The sequence below is a fragment of the Perca fluviatilis genome, chromosome 21 (genome assembly GCF_010015445.1).
Source record: "Perca fluviatilis chromosome 21, GENO_Pfluv_1.0, whole genome shotgun sequence".
Classification (NCBI taxonomy): Eukaryota; Metazoa; Chordata; class Actinopteri; order Perciformes; family Percidae; genus Perca; species Perca fluviatilis.
The window spans coordinates 22,068,690-22,092,430 of NC_053132.1; the positions used below are offsets into that span (position 1 = coordinate 22,068,690).

The window sequence follows — 23,741 nt, forward strand, 5'->3', positions numbered from 1 at the left end:
ATAGTATAGTATGTTAGAAAAAATCAACAAAAGCGATCATAGTATAGTATGTTGAAAAAAAGTCATGAGTACCATATATTTAGAAAAAAATCATAAAAAGCGTCATAGTATAAAAAAAGGTATGTTAGAAAAAATCATAAAAAGTCATAATTATAGTATGTCGAAAAAAATCATAAAAAGTCATGAGTATGGTATGTCAGAAAAAATCATAAAAACATCATGAAAGGTATGAGTATCGCCGAGAAAAATATAAAAAGTCATAGTATAGTATGTCGAAAAGATCATAAAAACGTCCTTAGTATAGTATGTCGAAAAAGGTTATAGTATAGTATGTCGAATAAATCATAAAAATGTCATAGTATAGTATGTTGAAAAAAGTCATAGTATAGGATGTTGAAAAAATCATAAAACCGCCATAGTATAGTATGTTGAAAAAGGTTATAGTATAGAATGTCGAAAAAATCATAAAAACGTCATAGTATAGTATGTCGAAAAAATCAAAAAAGTCATATTATAGTATGTCGAAAAAGGTTATAGTATAGTATGTCGAAAAAATCATAAAAACGTCATAGTATAGTATGTCGAAAAAGGTTATAGTATAGTATGTCGAAAAAAGTTATAGTATAGTATGTCGAAAAAAGTCATAGTATAGTATGTTGAAAGAGTCATAGTATAGTATGTCGAAAGAGTCATAGTATAGTATGTCGAAAAGTCATAAAACGTCATAGTATAGTATGTCGAAAAAGGTTATAGTATAGTATGTCGAAAAAATCATAAAAACGTCATAGTATAGTATGTCGAAAAAGGTTATAGTATAGTATGTCGAAAAAAGTTATAGTATAGTATGTCGAAAAAAGTCATAGTATAGTATGTTGAAAGAGTCAGAGTAGTATGGTTTAAAAAGTCAATAGTATAGTATGTTGAAAGAGTCATAGTATAGTATGTCGAAAAAATCATAAAACGTTCATAGTATAGTATGTCGAAAAAGGTTATAGTATAGTATGTCGAAAAAGTTATAGTATAGTATGTCGAAAAAATCATAAAAACGTCATATTATAGTATGTCAAAAAGGTTATAGTATAGTATGTCGAAAAAAGTCATAGTATAGTATGTCGAAAAAGTCATAAAAACGTCATAGTATAGTATGTCAAAAAAGGTTATAGTATAGTATGTCGAAAAAAGTCATAGTATAGTATGTCGAAAAAATCCTAAAAAAGTCATATTATAGTATGTCGAAAAAGGTCATAGTATAGTATTTTGAAAGAGTCATAGTATAGTATGTCGAAAGAGTCATAGTATAGTATGTCGAAAAAAGTCATAGTATAGTATGTCAAAAAATCATAAAAACGTCATAGTATAGTATGTCAAAAAGGTTATAGTATAGTATGTTGAAAAAATCATAAAAACGTCATAGTATAGTATGTTGAAAAAAGTCATAGTATAGTATGTTGAAAAAATCATAAAAACGTCATAGTATAGTATGTCGAAAAAATCATAAAAAGTCATAGTATAGTATGTCGAAAAAATCATAAAAAGTCATAGTATAGTATGTCGAAAAAATCATAAAAACATCATAGTATAGTATGTCGAAAAAATCTAAAAAAGTCATAGTATAGTATGTCGAAAAGATCATAAAAACGTCATAGTATAGTATGTCAAAAAAGGTTATAGTATAGTATGTCGAATAAATCATAAAAACGTCATAGTATAGTATGTCGAAAAATCATAAAAATGTCATAGTATAGTATGTCGAAAAAGTCGTGTAGTGTGACTTTCCTCAGGTAATCTTACTAAGAACAGTAATGATTTCATGATGGGAATCAAACTCACAATCTTGGACACCCAAACCAGTTTCCTAACAGGATGAGCTATAGAACAAATCATGCAATATATGTCGAAATAATTTATAAAAAGTGATAGTATAAAGTATGTCGAAAAAGGTCATAGTATAATATGTCGAAAAAAGTCATGAAAAAGTCATAGTATAGTATGTCGAAAAAGGTCATAGTATAGTATGTCGAAAAAGTCATAGTATAGTATATTGAAAAAGGTCATAGTATAGTATGTCGGAAAAAAGTCATGAAAGTCATAGTATAGTATGGCGAAAAAAGTAATAAAAAGTCATAGTATAGTATCTAATCGAAATAAAACGTCATAGGATAGTATATCGAAAAAGGTTTTATAGTATAGTATGTCGAAAAATCATAAAAACGTCATAGTATAGTATGTCGAAAAAAGTCATAGTATAGTATGTCGAAAAATCATAAAAGTCCATAGTATAGTTGTCGAAAAAATCATAAAAACGTCATAGTATAGTATGCAAAAAAGTCATGGTATAGTATGTCGAAAAAGTCAGTGTAGTGTGACTTTCCTCAGGTAATCTTACTAAAAAATAGTAATTATCTCATGATGGGAATCAAACTCACAACCTTGAACACCCAAACTAGTTTCCTAAGATGCGAGCTATAGAACAAATCATGCACTATATGTCGAAATAATTCATAAAAAAGTCATAGTATAGTATGTCGAAAAAAGTCATAGTATAGTATGTTGAAAAAATCATAAAAACGTCATAGTATAGTATGTTGAAAAAAGTCATAGTATAGTATGTCGAAAAAAGTCATAGTATAGTATGTTGAAAAAATCATAAAAACGTCATAGTATAGTATGTCGAAAAAGGTTATAATATAGTATGTCGAAAAAAATCATAAAAACGTCATAGTATAGTATGTCGAAAAAATCATAAAAACGTCATAGTATAGTATGTCGAAAAAATCATAAAAACGTCATATTTATGTATGTCGAAAAAGGTCATAGTATAGTATGTTGAAAGAGTCATAGTATTAGTATGTTGAAAGAGTCAGTAGAAGCTGAAAGTTATAGTATGTCGAAAAAATCATAAAAAGTCATAGTATAGTATGTCGAAAAAGTCATAAAAGCGGTCATAGTATAGTATGTCGAAAAAGGTTATAGTATAGTATGTCGAAAAAGTCATAAAAACGTTATAGTATAGTATGTCGAAAAAGTTGAGAATTATAGTATGTCGAAAAAATCATAAAATCCCATATTATAGTATGTCGGAAAAGGTCATAGTATAGTATTTTGAAAGAGTCATAGTATAGTATTCGAAGAGTCATAGTATAGTATGTCGAAAAAAAGTCATAGTATAGTATGTCAAAAAATCATAAAAACGTCATAGTATAGTATGTCAAAAAGGTTATAGTATAGTATGTTGAAAAATCAAAAACGTCATAGTATAATATGTTGAAAAAAGTCATTATAGTATGTTGAAAAATCATAAAACGCCATAGTATAGTATGTCGAAAAATCATAAAAAGTCATAGTATAGTATGTCGAAAAAATCATAAAAAAGTCATAGTATAGTATGTCGAAAAATCATAAAAAACATCATAGTATGCTCGAAAAATCTAAAAAAGTCATAGTATAGTATGTCGAAAAGATCATAAAAACGTCATAGAATAGTATGTCAAAAAAGGTTATAGTATAGTATGTCGAATAAATCCATAAAAACGTCATAGTATAGTATGTCGAAAAAAGTCAGTGTAGTGTGACTTTCCTCAGGTAATCTTACTAAGAAACAGTAATGATTTCCTGATGGGAATCAAACTCACAATCTTGGACACCAAAACCAGTTTCCTAACAGGATGAGCTTATAGAACAAATCATGCAATATATGTCGAAATAATTTATAAAAAGTGATAGTATAGTATGCTCAAAAAAGGTCATAGTATAATATGTCGAAAAAAGTATGAAAAGTCATGGTATAGTATACCGGTAAAAAAGGTCATAGTATAGTATGTCGAAAAAAGTCATAGTATAGTATATTGAAAAAGTCATAGTATAGTATGGCGAAAAAAGTCATGAAAGTCATAGTATAGTATGGCCGAAAAAGTAATAAAAAGTCATAGTATAGTATATCGAAATAAAACGTCATAGGATAGGTATATCGAAAAAAGGTTATAGTATAGCATGTCGAAAAAATCATAAAAACGTTCATAGTATAGTATGTCGAAAAAAGTCATAGTATAGTATGTCGAAAAAATCATAAAAAAGTCATAGTATATTATGTCGAAAAAATCATAAAAAGTCATAGTATAGTATGTCGAAAAAAGTCATGGTATAGTATGTCGAAAAAGTCAGTGTAGGTGACTTTCCTCAGGTAATCTTACTAAAAAAATAGTAATTATCTCATGATGGGAATCAAACTCACAACCTTGAACACCCAAACTAGTTTCCTAAGATGAGCTATAGAACAAATCATGCACTATATGTCGAAATAATTCATAAAAAAGTCATAGTATAGTATGTTGAAAAAAGTCATAGTATAGTATGTTGAAAATATCATAAAAACGTCATAGTATAGTATGTTGAAAAAGGATATAGTATAGTATGTCGAAAAAAACTATAAAAACCCATAGTCATAGTATGTCGAAAAAGTCATAGTATAGTATGTTGAAAAATCAAAAAAGCGCCATAGTATAGTATGTCGGGAAAAAGGTTATAGTATAGTATGTCGAAAAATCATAAAAACGTCTATAGTATAGTATGTCGGTAAAAATCATAAAAAAGTCATAGTATAGTATGTCGAAAAATCATAAAACGTCATATTATAGTATGTCGAAAAAGGTCATAGTATAGTATGTTGAAAGAGTCATAGTATAGTATGTTGAAAGAGTCATAGTATAGTATGTCGAAAAGATCATAAAAAAGTCATAGTATAGTATGTCGAAAAAATCATAAAAAGTCATAGTATAGTATGTCGAAAAAAGTCATAGTATAGTATGTTGAAAAAATCATAAAAAGTCATAGTATAGTATGTCGAAAAAAGTCATAGTATAGTATGTCGAAAAAAGTCAAATTATAGTATGTCGAAAAATCCTAAAAAAAGTCATAGTATAGTATGTCGAAAAATATATAAAACGCCATAGTATAGTATGTCGAATAAAAAGGTTATATTATAGTATGTCGACTTTTTATGAATTAAGTGTAGTGTGACTTTCCTCAGGTAATCTTACTAAAAAAATAGTAATTATCTCATGATGGGAAACAAACTCACAACCTTGAACACCCAAACCAGTTTCCTAACAGGATGAGCTATAGAACAAATAATGCAATTTTATGTCTAAATAATTCATAAAAAGTCATAGTATAGTATGTCGAAAAAGGTCATAGTATAGTATGTTGAAAAAGGTCATAGTATAGTATGTTGAAAGAGTCATAGTATAGTATGTCGAAAGAGTCATAGTATAGTATGTCGAAAAAATCATAAAAAAGTCATAGTATAGTATGTCGAAAAAATCCTAAAAAGTCATATTATAGTATGTCGAAAAAGGTCATAGTATAGTATGTCGAAAAAAGTCATAGTATAGTATATTGAAAAAAGTCATAGTATAGTATGTCGAAAAAAGTCATAGTATAGTATGTCGAAAAATCCTAAAAAAGTCATATTATAGTATGTCGAAAAAGGTCATAGTATAGTATGTCGAAAAAAGTCATAGTATAGTATATTGAAAAAAGTCATACTATAGTATGGCGAAAAAAGTAATAAAAAAGTCATAGTATAGTATATCGAAAAAAGTCATAGTATACTATGTCTAAAAAAATCATAAAAACGTCATAGTATAGTATATCGAAAAAGGTTATAGTATAGTATGTCGAAAAAATCATAAAAACGTCATAGTATAGTATGTCGAAAAAAGTCATAATATAGTATGTCGAAAAAATCATAAAAAGGTAATAGTATAGTATGTTGAAAAAAGTCAGTGTAGTGTGACTTTCCTCAGGTAATCTTACTAAAAAATAGTAATGATGGGAATCAAACTCACAACCTTGGACACCCAAACCAGTTTCCTAACAGGATGAGCTATAGAACAAATCCGCGCAATTTAGGTCGTAAAATAATTTATAAAAACGTCATGGTATAGTATGTCGAAAAAAGTCATAGTATAGTATGTCGAAGAAAGTCATAGTATAGTATGTCAAAAAATCATAAAAACGTCATAGTATAGTATGTCAAAAAGGTTATAGTATAGTATGTTGAAAAAATCATTAAAACGTCATGGTATAGTATGTTGAAAAAAGTCATAGTATAGTATGTTGAAAAAATCATAAAAACGTCATAGTATAGTATGTCGAAAAAATCATAAAAAGTCATAGTATAGTATGTCGAAAAAATCATAAAAAGTCATAGTATAGTATGTCGAAAAAATCATAAAAACATCATAGTATAGTAGTCGAAAAAATCTAAAAAAGTTATAGTATAGTAGGTAGAATAATCATAAAAAGCCCATAGTATAGTATGTCAAAAAAGGTTATAGTATAGTATGTCGAATAAATCATAAAAACGTCATAGTATAGTATGTCGAAAAAATCATAAAAAGTTATGGTATAGTATGTCGAAAAAAGTCAGTGTAGTGTGACTTTCCTCAGGTAATCTTACTAAGAAACAGTAATGATTTCATGATGGGAATCAAACTCACAATCTTGGACACCCAAACCAGTTTCCTAACAGGATGAGCTATAGAACAAATCATGCAATATATGTCGAAATAATTTATAAAAAATGTTATAGTATGGGCGAACAAAAAGGTCATAGTATAATATGTCGAAAAAGTCATGAAAAAGTCATAGTATAGTATGTGAAAAAAAGGTCATAGTATAGTATGTCGAAAAAAGTCATAGTATAGTATATTGAAAAAAGTCATAGTATAGTATGGCGAAAAAGTCATGAAAGTCATAGTATAGTATGGCGAAAAAGTAATAAAAAGTCATAGTATAGTATATCGAAATAAAACGTCATAGGATAGTATATCGAAAAAGGTTATAGTATAGTATGTCGAAAAAATCATAAAAACGTCATAGTATAGTATGTCGAAAAAGTCATAGTATAGTATGTCGAAAAAATCATAAAAAGTCATAGTATAGTATGTCGAAAAAATCATAAAAACGTCATAGTATAGTATGTCGAAAAAAGTCATGGTATAGTATGTCGAAAAAAGTCAGTGTAGTGTGACTTTCCTCAGGTAATCTTACTAAAAAAATAGTAATTATCTCATGATGGGAATCAAACTCACAACCTTGAACACCCAAACTAGTTTCCTAAGATGAGCTATAGAACAAATCATGCACTATATGTCGAAATAATTCATAAAAAAGTCATAGTATAGTATGTTGAAAAAAGTCATAGTATAGTATGTTGAAAATATCATAAAAACGTCATAGTATAGTATGTTGAAAAAGGATATAGTATAGTATGTCGAAAAAATCATAAAAACGTCATAGTATAGTATGTCGAAAAAAGTCATAGTATAGTATGTTGAAAAAATCATAAAAACGTCATAGTATAGTATGTCGAAAAAGGTTATAGTATAGTATGTCGAAAAAATCATAAAAACGTCATAGTATAGTATGTCGAAAAAATCATAAAAACGTCATATTATAGTATGTCGAAAAAGGTCATAGTATAGTATGTTGAAAGAGTCATAGTATAGTATGTTGAAAGAGTCATAGTATAGTATGTCGAAAAGATCATAAAAAAGTCATAGTATAGTATGTCGAAAAAATCATAAAAAGTCATAGTATAGTATGTCGAAAAAAGTCATAGTATAGTATGTTGAAAAAATCATAAAAAGTCATAGTATAGTATGTCGAAAAAAGTCATAGTATAGTATGTCGAAAAAAGTCAAATTATAGTATGTCGAAAAAATCCTAAAAAAGTCATATTATAGTATGTCGAAAAAGGTCATAGTATAGTATGTTGAAAGACTCATAGTATAGTATGTCGAAAAAATCATAAAAACGTCATAGTATAGTATGTCAAAAAAAGTCATAGTATAGTATGTTGAAAAAATCATAAAAACGTCATAGTATAGTATGTCGAAAAAGGTTATAGTATAGTATGTCGAAAAAATCATAAAAAGTCATAGTATAGTATGTCGAAAAAGTCTTAGTATGGTATGTAAAAATAAAAACGTCATAGTATAGTATGTCGAAAAAAGGTTATATTATAGTATGTCGACTTTTTTATGAATTAAGTAGTGTGACTTTCCTCAGGTAATCTTACTAAAAAATAGTAATTATCTCATGATGGGAAACAAACTCACAACCTTGAACACCCAAACCAGTTTCCTAACAGGATGAGCTATAGAACAAATAATGCAATTTTATGTCTAAATAATTCATAAAAAGTCATAGTATAGTATGTTGAAAAAGGTCATAGTATAGTATGTTGAAAGAGTCATAGTATAGTATGTCGAAAGAGTCATAGTATAGTATGTCGAAAAAATCCTAAAAAAGTCATAGTATAGTATGTCGAAAAAATCCTAAAAAAGTCATATTATAGTATGTCGAAAAAGGTCATAGTATAGTATTTTGAAAGAGTCATAGTATAGTATGTCGAAAGAGTCATAGTATAGTATGTCGAAAAAAGTCATAGTATAGTATGTCGAAAAAATCATAAAAACGTCATAGTATAGTATGTCAAAAAGGTTATAGTATAGTATGTTGAAAAAATCATAAAAACGTCATAGTATAGTATGTTGAAAAAAGTCATAGTATAGTATGTTGAAAAAATCATAAAAACGTCATAGTATAGTATGTCGAAAAAATCATAAAAAGTCATAGTATAGTATGTCGAAAAAATCATAAAAAAGTCATAGTATAGTATGTCGAAAAAATCATAAAAACATCATAGTATAGTATGTCGAAAAAATCTAAAAAAGTCATAGTATAGTATGTCGAAAAGATCATAAAAACGTCATAGAATAGTATGTCAAAAAAGGTTATAGTATAGTATGTCGAATAAATCATAAAAACGTCATAGTATAGTATGTCGAAAAAAGTCAGTGTAGTGTGACTTTCCTCAGGTAATCTTACTAAGAAACAGTAATGATTTCATGATGGGAATCAAACTCACAATCTTGGACACCCAAACCAGTTTCCTAACAGGATGAGCTATAGAACAAATCATGCAATATATGTCGAAATAATTTATAAAAAAGTGATATAGTATGTCGAAAAAGGTCATAGTATAATATGTCGAAAAAGTCATGAAAAAGTCATAGTATAGTATGTCGAAAAAGGTCATAGTATAGTATGTCGAAAAAAGTCATAGTATAGTATATTGAAAAAAGTCATAGTATAGTATGGCGAAAAAAAGTCATGAAAGTCATAGTATAGTATGGCGTAAAAAAAGTAATAAAAAGTCATAGTATAGTATCGAAATAAAACGTCCATAGGATAGTATACATCGAAAAAGTTTTATAGTATGTAGATCGAAAATCATAAAAACGTCATAGTATAGTATGTCGAAAAAAAGTCATAGTATAGTATGTCGAAAAATCATAAAAAGTCATAGTATGTCGAAAAATCATAAAAACGTCTGTCATAGTATAGTATGTCGAAAAAAGTCATGGTATAGTATGTCGAAAAAAGTCAGTGTAGTGTGACTTTCCTCAGGTAATCTTACTAAAAAATAGTAATTATCTCATGATGGGAATCAAACTCACAACCTTGAACACCCAAACTAGTTTCCTAAGATGAGCTATAGAACAAATCATGCACTATATGTCGAAATAATTCATAAAAAAGTCATAGTAGTATTGTATGTAAAAAAAGTCATAGTATAGTATGTTGAAAATATCATAAAAACGTCATAGTATAGTATGTTGAAAAAAGGATATAGTATAGTATGTCGAAAAATCATAAAAACGTCATAGTATAGTATGTCGAAAAAAGTCATAGTATAGTATGTTGAAAAATCAAAAACGTCATAGTATAGTATGTCGAAAAAAGGTTATAGTATAGTATGTCGAAAAATCATAAAAACGCCTCATAGTATAGTATGTCGAAAAATCATAAAAACGTCATAGTATAGTCTGTCGAAAAATCATAAAAACGTCATATTATAGTATGTCGAAAAAGGTCATAGTATAGTATGTTGAAAGAGTCATAGTATAGTATGTTGAAAGAGTCATAGTATAGTATGTAGAAAAGATCATAAAAAAGTCATAGTATAGTATGTCGAAAAATCATAAAAAGTCATAGTATAGTATGTCGAAAAAAGTCATAGTATAGTATGTTGAAAAAATCATAAAAAGTCATAGTATAGTATGTCGGAAAAAAGTCATAGTATAGTATGTCGAAAAAGTCAAATTATAGTATGTCGAAAAATCCTAAAAAAGTCATATTATAGTATGTCGGAAAAAGGTCATAGTATAGTATGTTGAAAGACTCATAGTATAGTATGTCGAAAAAATCATAAAAACGCTCATAGTATAGTATGTCAAAAAAAGTCATAGTATAGTATGTTGAAAAATCATAAAAACGTCATAGTATAGTATGTCGGTAATATGTTATAGTATGTAGAAGCGAAAATCATAAAAAAGTCATAGTATAGTATGTCGAAAAAAGTCATAGTATAGTATGTCGAAAAATCATAAAAACGTCTAGTATAGTATGTCGAAAAAAGGTTATATTATAGTATGTCGATTTTTTATGAATTAAGTTAGTGTGACTTTCCTCAGGTAATCTTACTAAAAAAATAGTAATTATCCTCATGATGGGAAACAAACTCACAACCTTGAACACCCAAACCAGTTCCTAACAGGATGAGCCTATAGAACAAATAATGCAATTTTATGTCTAAATAATTCATAAAAAGTCATAGTATAGTATGTCGAAAAAGGTCATAGTATAGTATGTTGAAAAAAGGTCATAGTATAGTTGAAAGAGTCATAGTATAGTATGTCGAAGAGTCATAGTATAGTATGTCGAAAAATCATAAAAAAGTCATAGTATAGTATGTCGAAAAAATCCTAAAAAAGTCATATTATAGTATGTCGAAAAAGGTCATAGTATAGTATGTCGAAAAAAGTCATAGTATAGTATATTGAAAAAAGTCATAGTATAGTATGGCGAAAAAAGTCATGAAACTCATAGTATAGTATGTCGAAAAAATCCTAAAAAAGTCATATTATAGTATGGCGAAAAAAGTAATAAAAAAGTCATAGTATAGTATATCGAAAAAGGTCATAGTATAGTATATTGAAAAAAGTCATACTTATAGTATGGCGAAAAAAGTAATAAAAAGCTCATAGTATAGTATATCGAAAAAAAGTCATAGTATACTATGTCTAAAAATCATAAAAACGTCCATAGTATAGTATGTCGAAAAAAGTCATAGTATAGTATGTTGAAAAAATCAAAAAACGGCCTCAGTATAGTATGTCGAAAAAGGTTAGTATAGTATGTCGAAAAAAATCATAAAAACGTCATAGTATAGTAGAAAAATCATAAAACGTCATAGTATAGTATGTCGAAAAATCATAAAACGTCATATTATAGTATGTCGAAAAAGGTCATAGTATAGTATGTTGAAAGAGTCATAGTATAGTATGTTGAAAGAGTCATAGTATAGTATGTCGAAAAGATCATAAAAAAGTCATAGTATAGTATGTCGAAAAAATCATAAAAAAGTCATAGTATAGTATGTCGAAAAAAAGTCATAGTATAGTATGTTGAAAAAAATCATAAAAAGTCATAGTATAGTATGTCGAAAAAGTCATAGTATAGTATGTCGAAAAAGTCAAATTATAGTATGTCGAAAAAATCCTAAAAAGTCATATTATAGTATGGTAAAAAGAAAAAAAGTCATAGTATAGTATGTTGAAAGACTCATAGTATAGTATATGTCGAAAAAATCATAAAAACGTCATAGTATAGTATGTCAAAAAAGTCATAGTATAGTATGTTGAAAAATCATAAAAACGTCATAGTATAGTATGTCGAAAAAGGTTATAGTATAGTATGTCGAATAAATCATAAAAAAGTCATAGTAGTATGTCGAAAAAAAGTCATAGTATAGTATGTCGAAAAAATCATAAAAAAGCGCATAGTATAGTCGGTAAAAAGGTTATATTATAGTATGTCGACTTTTTTATGAATTAAGTGTAGTGTGACTTTCCTCAGGTAATCTTACTAAAAAATAGTAATTATCTCATGATGGGAAACAAACTCACAACCTTGAACACCCAAAACAGTTTCTTAACAGGATGAGCTATAGAACAAATAATGCAATTTTATGTCTAAATAATTCATAAAAAGTCATAGTATAGTATGTCGAAAAAGGTCATAGTATAGTATGTTGAAAAAGGTCATAGTATAGTATGTTGAAAGAGTCATAGTATAGTATGTCGAAGAGTCATAGTATAGTATGTCGAAAAAATCTTAAAAAGTCATAGTATAGTATGTCGAAAAATCCTAAAAAGTCATATTATAATGTCGAAAAAGGTCATAGTATAGTATGTCGAAAAAAGTCATAGTATAGTATATTGAAAAAAGTCATAGTATAGTATGGCGAAAAAAGTCATAGTATAGTATGTCGAAAAAATCCTAAAAAAGTCATATTATAGTATGTCGAAAAAGGTCATAGTATAGTATGTCGAAAAAAGTCATAGTATAGTATATTGAAAAAAGTCATACTATAGTATGGCGAAAAAAGTAATAAAAAAGTCATAGTATAGTATATCGAAAAAAGTCATAGTATACTATGTCTAAAAAAATCATAAAAACGTCATAGTATAGTATATCGAAAAAGGTTATAGTATAGTATGTCGAAAAAATCATAAAAACGTCATAGTATAGTATGTCGAAAAAAGTCATAATATAGTATGTCGAAAAAATCATAAAAAGGTAATAGTATAGTATGTTGAAAAAAGTCAGTGTAGTGTGACTTTCCTCAGGTAATCTTACTAAAAAATAGTATTGATGGGAATCAAACACACAACCTTGGACACCCAAACCAGTTTCCTAACAGGATGAGCTATAGAACAAATCATGCAATTGTATGTCGAAATAATTTATAAAAAAGTCATGGTATAGTATGTCGAAAAAAGTCATAGTATAGTATGTCGAAGAAAGTCATAGTATAGTATGTCAAAAAAATCATAAAAACGTCATAGTATAGTATGTCAAAAAAGGTTATAGTATAGTATGTTGAAAAAATCATTAAAACGTCATGGTATAGTATGTTGAAAAAAGTCATAGTATAGTATGTTGAAAAAATCATAAAAACGTCATAGTATAGTATGTCGAAAAAATCATAAAAAGTCATAGTATAGTATGTCGAAAAAATCATAAAAAGTCATAGTATAGTATGTCGAAAAAATCATAAAAACATCATAGTATAGTATGTCGAAAAAATCTAAAAAAGTCATAGTATAGTATGTCGAAAAGATCATAAAAACGTCATAGTATAGTATGTCAAAAAAGGTTATAGTATAGTATGTCGAATAAATCATAAAAACGTCATAGTATAGTATGTCGAAAAAATCATAAAAAGTTATGGTATAGTATGTCGAAAAAAGTCAGTGTAGTGTGACTTTCCTCAGGTAATCTTACTAAGAAACAGTAATGATTTCATGATGGGAATCAAACTCACAATCTTGGACACCCAAACCAGTTTCCTAACAGGATGAGCTATAGAACAAATCATGCAATATATGTCGAAATAATTTATAAAAAAAGTGATAGTATAGTATGTCGAAAAAGGTCATAGTATAATATGTCGAAAAAAGTCATGAAAAAGTCATAGTATAGTATGTCGAAAAAGGTCATAGTATAGTATGTCGAAAAAAGTCATAGTATAGTATATTGAAAAAAGTCATAGTATAGTATGGCGAAAAAAGTCATGAAAGTCATAGTATAGTATGGCGAAAAAAGTAATAAAAAAGTCATAGTATAGTATATCGAAATAAAAACGTCATAGGATAGTATATCGAAAAAGGTTATAGTATAGTATGTCGAAAAAATCATAAAAACGTCATAGTATAGTATGTCGAAAAAAGTCATAGTATAGTATGTCGAAAAAATCATAAAAAGTCATAGTATAGTATGTCGAAAAAATCATAAAATGTCATAGTATAGTATGTCGAAAAAAGTCATGGTATAGTATGTCGAAAAAAGTCAGTGTAGTGTGACTTTCCTCAGGTAATCTTACTAAAAAAATAGTAATTATCTCATGATGGGAATCAAACTCACAACCTTGAACACCCAAACTAGTTTCCTAAGATGAGCTATAGAACAAATCATGCACTATATGTCGAAATAATTCATAAAAAAGTCATAGTATAGTATGTTGAAAAAAGTCATAGTATAGTATGTTGAAAATATCATAAAAACGTCATAGTATAGTATGTTGAAAAAGGATATAGTATAGTATGTCGAAAAAATCATAAAAACGTCATAGTATAGTATGTCGAAAAAAGTCATAGTATAGTATGTTGAAAAATCATAAAAACGTCATAGTATAGTATGTCGAAAAAGGTTATAGTATAGTATGTCGAAAAAAATCATAAAAACGTCATAGTATAGTATGTCGAAAAAATCATAAAAACGTCATAGTATAGTATGTCGAAAAAATCATAAAAACGTCATATTATAGTATGTCGAAAAAGGTCATAGTATAGTATGTTGAAAGAGTCATAGTATAGTATGTTGAAAGAGTCATAGTATAGTATGTCGAAAAGATCATAAAAAAGTCATAGTATAGTATGTCCGAAAAATCATAAAAAGTCATAGTATAGTATGTCGAAAAAAGTCATAGTATAGTATGTTGAAAAAAAATCATAAAAAGTCATAGTATAGTATGTTGAAAAAATCATAAAAAGTCATAGTATAGTATGTCGAAAAAAGTCATAGTATAGTATGTCGAAAAAAGTCAAATTATAGTATGTCAAAAAAAATCCTAAAAAAGTCATATTATAGTATGTCGAAAAAGGTCATAGTATAGTATGTTGAAAGACTCATAGTATAGTATGTCGAAAAAATCATAAAAACGTCATAGTATAGTATGTCAAAAAAAGTCATAGTATAGTATGTTGAAAAAATCATAAAAACGTCATAGTATAGTATGTCGAAAAAGGTTATAGTATAGTATGTCGAAAAAATCATAAAAAAGTCATAGTATAGTATGTCGAAAAAAGTCATAGTATAGTATGTCGAAAAAATCATAAAAACGTCATAGTATAGTATGTCGAAAAAGGTTATATTATAGTATGTCGACTTTTTTATGAATTAAGTGTAGTGTGACTTTCCTCAGGTAATCTTACTAAAAAAATAGTAATTATCTCATGATGGGAAACAAACTCACAACCTTGAACACCCAAACCAGTTTCCTAACAGGATGAGCTATAGAACAAATAATGCAATTTTATGTCTAAATAATTCATAAAAAGTCATAGTATAGTATGTCGAAAAAGGTCATAGTATAGTATGTTGAAAGAGTCATAGTATAGTATGTCGAAAGAGTCATAGTATAGTATGTCGAAAAAATCATAAAAAAGTCATAGTATAGTATGTCGAAAAAATCCTAAAAAAGTCATATTATAGTATGTCGAAAAAGGTCATAGTATAGTATGTCGAAAAAAGTCATAGTATAGTATATTGAAAAAAGTCATAGTATAGTATGGCGAAAAAAGTCATAGTATAGTATGTCGAAAAAATCCTAAAAAAGTCATATTATAGTATGTCGAAAAAGGTCATAGTATAGTATGTCGAAAAAAGTCATAGTATAGTATATTGAAAAAAGTCATACTATAGTATGGCGAAAAAAGTAATAAAAAAGTCATAGTATAGTATATCGAAAAAAGTCATAGTATACTATGTCTAAAAAAATCATAAAAACGTCATAGTATAGTATATCGAAAAAGGTTATAGTATAGTATGTCGAAAAAATCATAAAAACGTCATAGTATAGTATGTCGAAAAAAGTCATAATATAGTATGTCGAAAAAATCATAAAAAGGTAATAGTATAGTATGTTGAAAAAAGTCAGTGTAGTGTGACTTTCCTCAGGTAATCTTTACTAAAAAATAGTTTTGATGGGAATCAAACACACAACCTTGGACACCCAAACCAGTTTCCTAACAGGATGAGCTATAGAACAAATCATGCCGTCGTATAGTATGGCGAAAAAAGTAATAAAAAAGTCATGGTATAGTATATCGAAATAAAAACGTCATAGGATAGTATATCGAAAAAGGTTATAGTATAGTATGTCGAAAAAATCATAAAAACGTCATAGTATAGTATGTCGAAAAAAGTCATAGTATAGTATGTCGAAAAAATCATAAAAAGTCATAGTATAGTATGTCGAAAAAATCATAAAATGTCATAGTATAGTATGTCGAAAAAAGTCATGGTATAGTATGTCGAAAAAAGTCAGTGTAGTGTGACTTTCCTCAGGTAATCTTACTAAAAAAATAGTAATTATCTCATGATGGGAATCAAACTCACAACCTTGAACACCCAAACTAGTTTCCTAAGATGAGCTATAGAACAAATCATGCACTACATGTCGAAATAATTCATAAAAAAGTCATAGTATAGTATGTTGAAAAAAGTCATAGTATAGTATGTTGAAAATATTCAAAACGTCATAGTATAGTATGTTGAAAAAGGACATAGTATAGTATGTCTAAAAAATATAAAAACGTCATAGTATAGTATGTCGAAAAAAGTCATAGTATAGTATGTTGAAAAATCATAAAAACGTCATAGTATAGTATGTCGAAAAAGTTATAGTATAGTATGTCGAAAAAATCAAAAAACGTCATAGTATAGTATGTCGAAAAATCATAAAAACGTCATAGTATAGTATGTCGGAAAAAAATCATAAAAACGCTCACATTATAGTATGTCGAAAAAGGTCATAGTATAGTATGTTGAAAGAGTCATAGTATAGTATGTTGAAAGAGTATAGTATAGTATGTCGAAAAGATCATAAAAAAGTCATAGTATAGTATGTCGAAAAAATCATAAAAAGTCTAGTATAGTATGTCAAAAAAGTCATAGTATAGTATGTTGAAAAAATCATAAAAAGTCATAGTATAGTATGTTGAAAAATCATAAAAAGTCATAGTATAGTATGTCGAAAAAAGTCATAGTATAGTATGTCGAAAAAGTCAAATTATAGTATGTCAAAAAAATCCTAAAAAGTCATATTATAGTATGTCGAAAAAAGGTCGTAGTTAGTATGTTGAAAGACTCATAGTATAGTAATGAAAAAATCATAAAACGTCATAGTATAGTATGTCAAAAAAGTCATAGTATAGTATGTTGAAAATCATAAAAACGTCATAGTATAGTATCGTCGAAAAAGGTTATAGTATAGTATGTCGAAAAATCATAAAAAGTAGTGCATAGTATGTCGAAAAAAGTCATAGTATAGTATGTCGAAAACTAAAAAAACGTCCATAGTATGGTATGTCGAAAAAGGTTTATATTATAGTATGTCGACTTTTTATGAATTAAGTGTAGTGTGACTTTCCTCAGGTAATCTTACTAAAAAATAGTAATTATCTCATGATGGGAAACAAACTCACAACCTTGAACACCCAAACCAGTTTCCTAACAGGATGAGCTATAGAACAAATAATGCAATTTTATGTCCAAATAATTCATAAAAAGTCATAGTATAGTATGTCTGAAAAAGGTCATAGTATAGTATGTTGAAAGAGTCATAGTATAGTATGTCGAAAGAGTCATAGTATAGTATGTCGAAAAATCATAAAAAGTCATAGTATAGTATGTCGAAAAAATCCTAAAAAAGTCTATTATAGTATGTCGAAAAAAGGTCATAGTATAGTATGTCGAAAAAAGTCATAGTATAGTATATTGAAAAAAGTCGTAGTATAGTATAGCGCTTAAAAAGTCATAGTATAGTATGTCGAAAAATCCTAAAAAGTCATATTATAGTATGTCGAAAAAGGTCATAGTATAGTATGTCGAAAAAAGTCATAGTATAGTATATTGAAAAAAGTCATACTATAGTATGGCGAAAAAGTAATAAAAAGTCATAGTATTAAGCATCGAAAAAGTCGGCATAGTATATATGTCTAAAAAAATCATAAAACGTCATAGTATAGTATATCGAAAAAAAAGGTTATAGTATAGTATGTCGAAAAATCATAAAAACGTCATAGTATAGTATGTCGAAAAAAGTCTAATATAGTATGTCGAAAAAATCATAAAAAGGTAATAGTATAGTATGTTGAAAAAAGTCAGTGTAGTGTGACTTTCCTCAGGTAATCTTACTTAAAAAATAGTTTATGATGGGAATCAAACACACAACCCTTTGGACACCCAAAACCAGTTTCCTAACAGGATGAGCTATAGAACAAATCATGCAATTGTATGTCGAAATAATTTATAAAAACGTCATGGTATAGTATGTCGAAAAAAGTCATAGTATAGTATGTCGAAGAAAGTCATAGTATAGTATGTCAAAAAAATCATAAAAAAGCCCATAGTATAGTATGTCAAAAAAGGTTATAGTATAGTATGTTGAAAAAATCATTAAAAAGTCATGGTATAGTATGTTGAAAAAAGTCATAGTATAGTATGTTGAAAAATCATAAAACGTCATAGTATGTCTAAAAAAATCATAAAAGTCATAGTATAGTATGTCGAAAAAATCATAAAAAGTCATAGTATAGTATGCCGAAAAAATCATAAAAACATCATAGTATAGTATGTCGAAAAATCTAAAAAAAGTCATAGTATAAGTATAGAAAAGATCATAAAAACGTCATAGTATAGTATGTCAAAAAAGGTTATAGTATAGTATGTCGAATAAATCATAAAAACGTCCATAGTATAGTATGTCGAAAAATCATAAAAAGTTATGGTATAGTATGTCGAAAAGTCGTGTAGTGTGACTTTCCCTCAGGTAATCTTACTAAGAAACAGTAATGATTTAGATGGGAATCAAACTCACAACCTTGGACACCCAAACCAGTTTCCTTAACAGGATGAGCTTATAGAACAAATCATGCAATATATGTCGTAAATAATTTATAAAAAAAGTGATAGTATAGTATGTCGAAAAAGGTCATAGTATAATATGTCGAAAAAGCATGAAAGTTCATAGTATAGCATAAAAGGTCATAGTATAGTATGTCGAAAAAAGTCATAGTATAGTATATTGAAAAAAAGTCATAGTATAGTATGGCGAAAAAAAGTCATGAAAGTCATAGTATAGTATGGCGAAAAAAGTAATAAAAAAGTCATAGTATAGTATATCGAAATAAAAACGTCATAGGATAGTATATCGAAAAAGGTTATAGTATAGTATGTCGAAAAAATCATAAAAACGTCATAGTATAGTATGTCGAAAAAAGTCATAGTATAGTATGTCGAAAAAATCATAAAAAGTCATAGTATAGTATGTCGAAAAAATCATAAAAACGTCATAGTATAGTATGTCGAAAAAAGTCATGGTATAGTATGTCGAAAAAAGTCAGTGTAGTGTGACTTTCCTCAGGTAATCTTACTAAAAAAATAGTAATTATCTCATGATGGGAATCAAACTCACAACCTTGAACACCCAAACTAGTTTCCTAAGATGAGCTATAGAACAAATCATGCACTATATGTCGAAATAATTCATAAAAAAGTCATAGTATAGTATGTTGAAAAAAGTCATAGTATAGTATGTTGAAAATATCATAAAAACGTCATAGTATAGTATGTTGAAAAAGGATATAGTATAGTATGTCGAAAAAATCATAAAAACGTCATAGTATAGTATGTCGAAAAAAGTCATAGTATAGTATGTTGAAAAAATCATAAAAACGTCATAGTATAGTATGTCGAAAAAGGTTATAGTATAGTATGTCGAAAAAAATCATAAAAACGTCATAGTATAGTATGTCGAAAAAATCATAAAAACGTCATAGTATAGTATGTCGAAAAAATCATAAAAACGTCATATTATAGTATGTCGAAAAAGGTCATAGTATAGTATGTTGAAAGAGTCATAGTATAGTATGTTGAAAGAGTCATAGTATAGTATGTCGAAAAGATCATAAAAAAGTCATAGTATAGTATGTCGAAAAAATCATAAAAAGTCATAGTATAGTATGTCGAAAAAAGTCATAGTATAGTATGTTGAAAAAATCATAAAAAGTCATAGTATAGTATGTTGAAAAAATCATAAAAAGTCATAGTATAGTATGTCGAAAAAAGTCATAGTATAGTATGTCGAAAAAAGTCAAATTATAGTATGTCAAAAAAAATCCTAAAAAAGTCATATTATAGTATGTCGAAAAAGGTCATAGTATAGTATGTTGAAAGACTCATAGTATAGTATGTCGAAAAAATCATAAAAACGTCATAGTATAGTATGTCAAAAAAAGTCATAGTATAGTATGTTGAAAAAATCATAAAAACGTCATAGTATAGTATGTCGAAAAAGGTTATAGTATAGTATGTCGAAAAAATCATAAAAAAGTCATAGTATAGTATGTCGAAAAAAGTCATAGTATAGTATGTCGAAAAAATCATAAAAACGTCATAGTATAGTATGTCGAAAAAGGTTATATTATAGTATGTCGACTTTTTTATGAATTAAGTGTAGTGTGACTTTCCTCAGGTAATCTTACTAAAAAAATAGTAATTATCTCATGATGGGAAACAAACTCACAACCTTGAACACCCAAACCAGTTTCCTAACAGGATGAGCTATAGAACAAATAATGCAATTTTATGTCTAAATAATTCATAAAAAGTCATAGTATAGTATGTCGAAAAAGGTCATAGTATAGTATGTTGAAAGAGTCATAGTATAGTATGTCGAAAGAGTCATAGTATAGTATGTCGAAAAAATCATAAAAAAGTCATAGTATAGTATGTCGAAAAAATCCTAAAAAAGTCATATTATAGTATGTCGAAAAAGGTCATAGTATAGTATGTCGAAAAAAGTCATAGTATAGTATATTGAAAAAAGTCATACTATAGTATGGCGAAAAAAGTAATAAAAAAGTCATAGTATAGTATATCGAAAAAGTCATAGTATACTAGGTCTAAAAAATCCATAAAAAGGCCATAGTATAGTATATCGAAAAAGGTTATAGTATAGTATGTCGAAAAATCATAAAAACGTCATAGTATAGTATGTCGAAAAAGTCAATATAGTATATCGTAAAAAATGTTAAAAAGGTAATAGTATAGTATGTTGAAAAAAGTCAGTGTAGTGTGACTTTCCTCAGGTAATCTTACTAAAAAATAGTAATGATGGGAATCAAACACACAACTTTGGACACCCAAACCAGTTTCCTAACAGGATGAGCTATAGAACAAATCATGCAATTGTATGTCGAAATAATTTATAAAAAAGTCATGGTATAGTATGTCGAAAAAAGTCATAGTATAGTATGTCGAAGAAAGTCATAGTATAGTATGTCGAAAAAATCATAAAAACGTCATAGTATAGTATGTCGAAAAAAGTCATAGTATAGTATGTCGAAAAAATCCTAAAAAAGTCATATTATAGTATGTTGAAAAAGGTCATAGTATAGTATGTCGAAAAAGTCATAGTATAGTATATTGAAAAAATCATAAAAACGTCGTAGTATAGTATGTCGAAAAAAGTCATAGTATAGTATATTGAAAAAAGTCGTAGTATAGTATGGCGAAAAAAGTCATGAAAGTCATAGTATAGTATGTCGAAAAAATCCTAAAAAAGTCATACTATAGTATGGCGAAAAAAGTAATAAAAAAGTCATAGTATATTATATCGAAAAAGGTCATAGTATAGCATGTCGAAAAGAGTCATGAAAAAGTCATAGTATAGTATATCGAAAAAAGTCATAGTATAGTATGTCTAAAAAAATCATAAAAACGGCATAGTATAGTATATCGAAAAAGGTTATAGTATAGTATGTCGAAAAAATCATAAAAACGTCATAGTATAGTATGTCGAAAAAAGTCAGTGTAGTGTGACTTTCCTCAGGTAATCTTACTAAAAAATAGTAATGATGGGAATCAAACTCACAACCTTGGATACCCAAACCAGTTTCTTAACAGGATGAGCTATAGAACAAATCATGCAATCGAATGTCGAAATAATTCATAAAAAAGTCATAGTATAGTATGTCGAAAAAAGTCATAGTATAGTATGTCGAAAAAGGTCATAGTATAATACGTCGAAAAAAGTCATGAAAAAGTCATAGTATAGTATGTTGAAAAAATCCTAAAAAAGTCATATTATAGTATGTCGAAAAAGGTCATAGTATAGTATGTCGAAAGAGTCATAGTATAGTATGTCGAAAAAAGTCATGGTATAGTATATCGAAGAAAGTCATAGTATAGTATGTCGAAAAAATCATAAAAACGTCATAGTAAAGTATGTCGAAAAAAGTCATAGTATAGTATGTCGAAAAAATCCTAAAAAGTCATATTATAGTATGTCGAAAAAGGTTATAGTATAGTATGGCGAAAAAAGTCAGTGTAGTGTGACTTTCCTCAGGTAATCTTACTAAAAAATAATAATTATCTCATGATGGGAATCAAACTCAAAACCTTGGATACCCAAACCAGTTTCCTAACAGGATGAGCTATAGAATAAACCATGCAATTTTATGTCGAAAAAAGTCTTGAAAAAGTCATTGTATGGTTTGTTGCCAAAAGTCATGAAAATATAGTATAGTATGTTGAAAAAAACATAAAAAAGTCATAGTATAGTATGTCGAAAATAGTCTTAGTATAGTATGGCGAAAAAATTCAGTGTAGTTTGACTTTCCTCAGGTAATCTAACTAAAAACATAATTATCTAATGATGGGAATCAAACTCCCAACCTTCGACATCCCAACCAGGATGAGCTTTAAAAAAAGTCATAACATAGTATGTCAAAAAAAATCATAAAAAGTCTTATTATAGTATGTCCAAAACATGAAAACGTCATAGTATATCTGGAAAAAATTAATTGCAAGTGACTTTCCTCGGGTAATCTTAGTAAATAAATAATTACCCAGTTATGCAAATCAAACTGACAACCTTCCACAACTCAATCAGTTTTCTAACAGACTGAGCTACAGAACAATACATACAAGTTTATGTCGAAAAAAGTCATAAAACATCATAGCATAGTATGTTGAAAGAGTCATAGTATAGTATGTCAAAAAAAGTCATAAAAAGTAATAGTATAGTATGTCGAAAAAATTAAGTGTAGTGTGACTTTCCTCAGGTAATCTTACTAAAAAAAATAATCACCACATTATGGGAATCAAACTGCCAACTTTAGAGACTCAAACCAGTTTTCTAACAGACTGAGCTTAAGTACAAGTCATACAATTCTATGTCGAAAAAAGTTATAAAAATGTCATAGTATAGTATGTCAAAAGAGTCATAGTATAGCATGTTGAAAAAATTAAGTGTAGTGTGACTTTCTTCAGGTAATCTTCATAAAAAAAATGACCACCTCACGATGGGAATTAAACTCCCAACCACAGACACCCCAAACAGTTTTCTAACAGACTGAGCTAGAGAATAAGTCACATTATTCTTTGTCGAAAAAAGCCATAAAAAAGTCACAGTATAGCATGTCGGAAAAAAGTCATAGTATAGCATGTCCAAAAAATCATAAAAATTCATAGTATAATATGTCCAAAAAATCATAAAAATTCATAGTATAATATGTCCAAAAAATCATGAAAAAGTCATAGTATAATATGTCGAAAAAATTAAGTGTAGTGACTTTCCTCAGGTAATCTTAATAAAAAAAAATTATTACCTCATGACCTCATCAAACTCCCAACCTTAGACTCCCCAACCAGTTTTCTTACAGACTGAGCTAAAGAGCAAGTCATAATATTTCATGTTGAAATATATCATGAAAAAAGTCTATACTATATTATTAAATAGTATGTCAAAAAAAGTCATA

The 23,741-nt window shown here is 27.6% G+C and overlaps 1 protein-coding gene across 5 annotated transcripts in view; it reads right to left on the reverse strand.

Moving 5' to 3' along the window:
• The window catches only part of lrrc18b (leucine rich repeat containing 18b), a 44,927-nt gene that overhangs the window by 12,510 nt on the left and 8,676 nt on the right, over positions 1–23,741 (reverse strand). The gene's annotated exons all lie outside the window — the stretch shown is intronic.